Genomic DNA, 5,501 nt, shown 5'->3' with positions numbered 1-5,501 from the left:
TTCCCCTCAATCTCTCTCGCCCTTCCCTTCCCCAAACCCCGCCCGTCTCTCTTACCCTCGCTTCCCCGTCGCTGTTTATCTCGGATCCCTTATCTCTCCGTCTCTGTCCCCGTTTCTCTTTCTCTTTCTTTCCTGAGTTCTCACTCCTTGTTCCGCTCAACCTCTCCCAAACTCCTTCCCAGGATCTCCACTCTGCTCCACAGTCCTCTCTCTCTCTCTGTCCCTTTCTCCCTCTCTCTTTCTCCCCCACCCCCGCCTCAGTCTCTCTCTTTCTTAACACTCATACCTCTCCTCTTGCTCACTCTCTCTATACATATACATTTTCTCTTCACGTTTGCCAGTAAATCATGTGGAAGGCAGAAACCGGATTGATTGATATCGCATTACTACCCAGCAGCAGAGTAGCTCTGTCGTCCTCTGGACATGTCAGCGGTCAGGTTACTGGGCATGAAAGGGAATGGCTGGACATTTCCGCAGAGCGCTTGGTGATCGGCATCCTGGAGTGGTTCTTTGACAGACACCTGGCACTATCTTGAAATTCCGGAGCAGACGGTCGATGGGACAATCCGCTCGGGAGTAGCAACTGGGAGATCAGGTGGTGAATGTGAGGTACTGGATCCCGGAGTGGAGACATTGAGGCCGCCGCTGGGTTGTGCTTAGGACGCGGCTTTATTAATGAACTGAAGCACTGAATTGACCGGATATTTCACCGGGCTCATCACCTGCTCCCTGAATTTCGACTGAGTTACCACGTAAATAAATGTGTTCGTACAGCAGCTGAAATCCCTCAGCAAAATCCCGACGAAATGGAAGATCCACTCAGAAGAAGTGAACTGAAAACCTTTTCCCAAAACCTGATAATATATGACGTTTGCAACCAGTGTCATCCAGAGGAGGATGAAGCTGCCGGAGAGAGTGAAGAGTAAAACCACAGACCTCCTCCTGCTCTCCATCTCCGGGTCACTGCGGTTCTCCCCCTTGCTCTGACCCTTCAGCCCCTTACGGACCCGACTGGCCACTACAATGTGCCTGACTGTCAGAGCGTTGAGCAGCAGGATCCCAGCGAAAGGGAGGAACGGAGTTAAAACTGTATCGAGCCAGTCATATCCAACCCACCCGGGGTCAGTGAAATAATCGTCGATTGTCACACAGAACCAAGGTATATTCTCGATTATCACAGCATGTACTAACGAAAAATAGCGGGGAACGTTTTTCAAAATTAACAGTACGCCGGTTGTTGTCAGAACCACAGCCGCAGTTTTCCCGGTGCAATATTTTGTTTTCAGCTTCGGGCAGCAAATGGCGACAAACCGATCAAAGGTGAAGGTGACGGTGAACCAGACAGAACAGTCTGTGGCTGTGTACTTCAGTACGTTCGTAACACTGCACACAGGGGTGATGCTCAGAAAACTCCAAGGGAAATAATACACACTGATTCGATACAAGAAGACGTGCGTGACAACGATCAGTAGATCGGCCGCTGCCATGGCAACCAGGTAGCGAGTGGTGCAGGTAGAGAGGCCGCACTTTCCCCGGGACAGGATCACAATCGCCACTAAATTCACTGGAGAGAGAGACAGAGAGATTTAGTCTCCTTTTTCATTGAAAATGAACAAAGTAGAATGCTGAATTCACAGAATCGCTATCTCTGTCGGATATTTGTGCAATAATCATCAACTTGGAAGCTTGTCAAATGATCATGGACAGGTTCACTCCGGTTAACACACAGAAATACCAAACATGAATTTATCTGCTCACTCACCAGGAACTCCAATAACGGCAATGAACACGTACAATATTTTCTGCGCAGTTCTGTAGCTGTCCAACATTCCAGACATTTTCTCCGGCCAGAGATTTGTCCCGCTGTGTTACAGGCGATCTCTCGGAATGAACTGTTCAGACAGCACATGTCTGGGGTTTTATTACCATTTAGCGTCTCCACTGGGACGGATTTCAACAGATTAAAAATAAAGAATTTTAACTTATTTATAACCGAATACGTCAGACCAGTGCAATCTCCGCAGTGACAGACTGTGCTTAATTTCGTAAAACAATTGTCATAGAGAAACACAGAAAACCTACAGCACAATACAGGACCTTTCTCCCACAATGTTGTACCGAACATGTCCTTACTTAGACATTATCTGGGGTTGACCATAACCCTCAGCTCCATCTACCCACCCAGGAGTCCCCTAAAAGACCCTATCGTGTCCGCCTCCATCACGGTCGACAACAGCCCACTCCACGTTTCACCACTCTCTGCCTAAAAAAACTTACCCCTGACATCACTCCTGTACCTACTTCCAAGATCCTTAAAACTGTGCTTCTTGTATTAGCCATTTCAGCCCTGGGGAAAAAAAGGCTCTGACTATCCACACGATCAATGACTCTCATCGTTGTCGGACCATTTGTCTGAGTTAGTTTGTCCCCCAAAATTAATCTGAACTGTCAGATCATGTCTTGCCCATTTAAGTATGCTTCCGTTCTAAATATTAACCTCGAATAAGCAATTTTCCAGGAAAAAATATTGAAGTCATGTATGTCATTGTAGCTTGTGAAATTGTACTGAATCACCGACTGTTACTATTCTCTTCAAGGATATGAACGCTTGTTGTACAGTGCAGATGAAAAGTATTCACCCACCCCTTCCCCACTTGGAAGTTTACATGTTTTACTGTTTTAGAACATTGATTCAGAGTGGAATTTATTTGGATTCCTGACACTGATCAACAGACGAAGACCTTCATGTCAAAGTAAAAAAAAAAAATCTGTACAAAATGATCTAAATTAATTCCAATTATAATACACAAAGCGCAGCTCTCCGGTAAAAATGCTATCGTATCCATTAAATAGGGGCCGTGGACAATTCTGATTTGATGGAAGCAGACGTGAAATCACAGAGGGACATTTGGAGAAACTTCTGAAACGCCGGTTCCCTGCCGCTGTTACTAGGCGATCGAGAATCTTCCGGAGGGAAGGCACCAAAATCCCCGGCTTTGCTTGCTGCTGGCAAACGAGACAGAGGTCGAATCGTTCGGATAGAGATGGTGCTCTATACTCGGTGTCGGAGGGCTGATCGGAGGCTCGAAGTTTTCGGACAACTCAGAGTCGGACTGTTGTCGGGCATGGCAGGGAGAGTTTTCTTCCTTCTCCAGTCTGCGTAAGATGTGGGACATTCGAGAGACTTTGAACTTTTTTTTACTATGCCATGGCCTGTTCGTCATCAAGTTATGGTATTGTTGCACTGTTGTAGCTATATGTTATAATTAACAGGAATTCTGCAGATGCTGTAAATTCAAGCAACACACATCAAAGTTGCTGGTGAACGTAGCAGGCCAGGCAGCATCTGTACGTAGAGATATAGTCGACGTTTCAGGCCGAGACCCTGCGTCAGGACTAACTGAAGGAAGAGTGAGTAAGAAATTTGAAAGTTGGAGGGGGAGGGGGAGATGCAAAATGATAGGAGAAGACAGGAGGGGGAGGGGTGGAGCCAGGAGCTGGACAGGTGATTGGCAAAAGGGATACGAGAGGATCATGGGACAGGAGGTCCGGGAAGAAAGACCGGGGCGGGGGGGGGGGAACCAGAGGATGGGCAAGGGGTATATTCAGAGGGACAGAGGAAGAAAAAGGAGAGTGAGAGAAATACTTACAAGGATAGCGAGATGAAGTATAAAGGACAGGTGGGGACTACACAATTCCGGAATATTAAGTGTGAAGTAGAGAAAGGTGAGGCGGAACGAGTGATATGGAGGATACATGTGCAGAGGGATGGTCTGACGGAGCATGGAGTTAAATGTGCAGAAAGAGTAAGTAAATTTAAGAAGGGCAACAGAATTCAAGGGGCATATAGCCCGGTGAGAGTTCGAGGAGCTGGGTTATGCACAATAGGTAGCGATTTAAACAGAGAGAGGAGAAATGGGTTAAAAATTCTATATCTGAATGCACGAAGTGTCAGAAATAAGGCGGATAAGCTTGAAGCTCAGGTGCGAATGGGTAACTATGATGTTGTTGGGATAACGGAGACATGGCTGCAGGGGGATCAGACCTGGGAATTGAACGTACAAGGGTATACGTGCTATCGAAGGGACAGAAAGGTGGGCAGAGGGGGTGGGGTGGCCCTGTTGGTGAGGAATGAGATTCAGTTCCTTGCAAGGGGGGACATGGAATCAGGAGAAGTAGAGTCAGTATGGATAGACCTGAGGAACAGTGAGGGCAAAAAGACCCTAACAGGTGTTATCTACAGGCCCCCAAACAGTAGCAAGGATATTGGGTGCAAGTTGAATAGGGAGTTAACAATGGCATGTGGCAAAGGAAATGTCGCAGTAGTTATGGGGGATTTAAACATGCAGGTGAACTGGGAAAATCAGGTTGCTATTAGACCCCAGGATAGGGAGATTGTAGAGTGCCTACGGGATGCATTTTTGGAGCAGCTTGTACGAGAGCCGACCAGGGATAAGGCTATTCTGGATTTAGTGTTGTGCAATGAACAGGATTTGATAAGTGATCTTGAAGTAAAGGAGCCATTAGGAGGTAGTGACCATAATATGATAAGTTTTTATCTGCAACTTGAGAGGGATAAGGGTAGATCAGAAGTGTCAGTATTGCAGTTGAACAAAGGAGACTATGGAGCCATGAGGGAGGAGCCGGCCAAAGTTGACTGGTCGGATATCCTAGCAGAAAAGACAGTGGAACAGCAATGGCAGGTATTCTTGGGAATAACGCACAAGGTACAAAATCAGTTCATCCCCCGGAGAAGGAAGGATTCAAAGGGCGGGGGGGGGGGATAGCATAGCATTAAAAAAGAAGAAGGATAACAGAGCTACGGTGAGTGGGAAGACGGATGATTGGGAATTTTTTAAGGAACAACAGAACTTAACTAAAAAGGCAATTTGGGGAGAAAAAATGAGGTATGAACACAAGCTAGCTAGGAATATAAAGGAGGATAGCAAAAGTTTTTTTTTAAGGTATGTGAAGAGAAGGAAGATAGTTAAGAACAATGTTGGGCCCTTGAAGAATGAATTGGGAGAAATTGTTATAAGAAACAGAGAAATGGCAGACGAATTTAATAAGTACTTTGGATCTGTCTTCACTAGGGAAGACACAAGCAATCTGTCAGATGTATGGATGGGCCAAGGACATAGGGTAACAGAGGAACTGAAACAGATTGACATTAGGAAGGAAACGGTGATGCGTAGACTGATGGGACTGAAGGCTAACAAATCCCCAGGTCCAGATTGGCGAATGGATAATGTTATCCCACTTTTTAAGAAAGGAGGGAGGGAGAAAACAGGGAACTATCGCCCTGTTAGCCTAACATCAGTAGTGCGGAAGATGCTAGAGTCCATTATTAAAGATGAAATAGCGGCATATCTTGATAGCAGTGATAGGATTGGGCCGAGCCAGCATGGATTTACCAAGAGCAAATCATGCTTGACTATTCTATTAGAGTTTTTCGAGGATGTAACCAGGAAGATAGACGCGGGAGATCCAGTGGATGTGGT

The 5,501-nt window shown here is 46.2% G+C and overlaps 1 pseudogene; it reads right to left on the bottom strand.

The window, feature by feature from the left end:
* Positions 1-606: 606 nt before the first annotated feature.
* On the bottom strand, positions 607-3,410 carry LOC134340949 (probable G-protein coupled receptor 139; annotated as a pseudogene).
* Between the last annotated feature and the right edge of the window lie 2,091 nt (positions 3,411-5,501).

Source organism: Mobula hypostoma, chromosome X2, assembly GCF_963921235.1.
Source record: "Mobula hypostoma chromosome X2, sMobHyp1.1, whole genome shotgun sequence".
In the NCBI taxonomy this organism is placed as follows: Eukaryota; Metazoa; Chordata; class Chondrichthyes; order Myliobatiformes; family Myliobatidae; genus Mobula; species Mobula hypostoma.
This window is presented reverse-complemented; position numbering and strand designations above follow the sequence as displayed.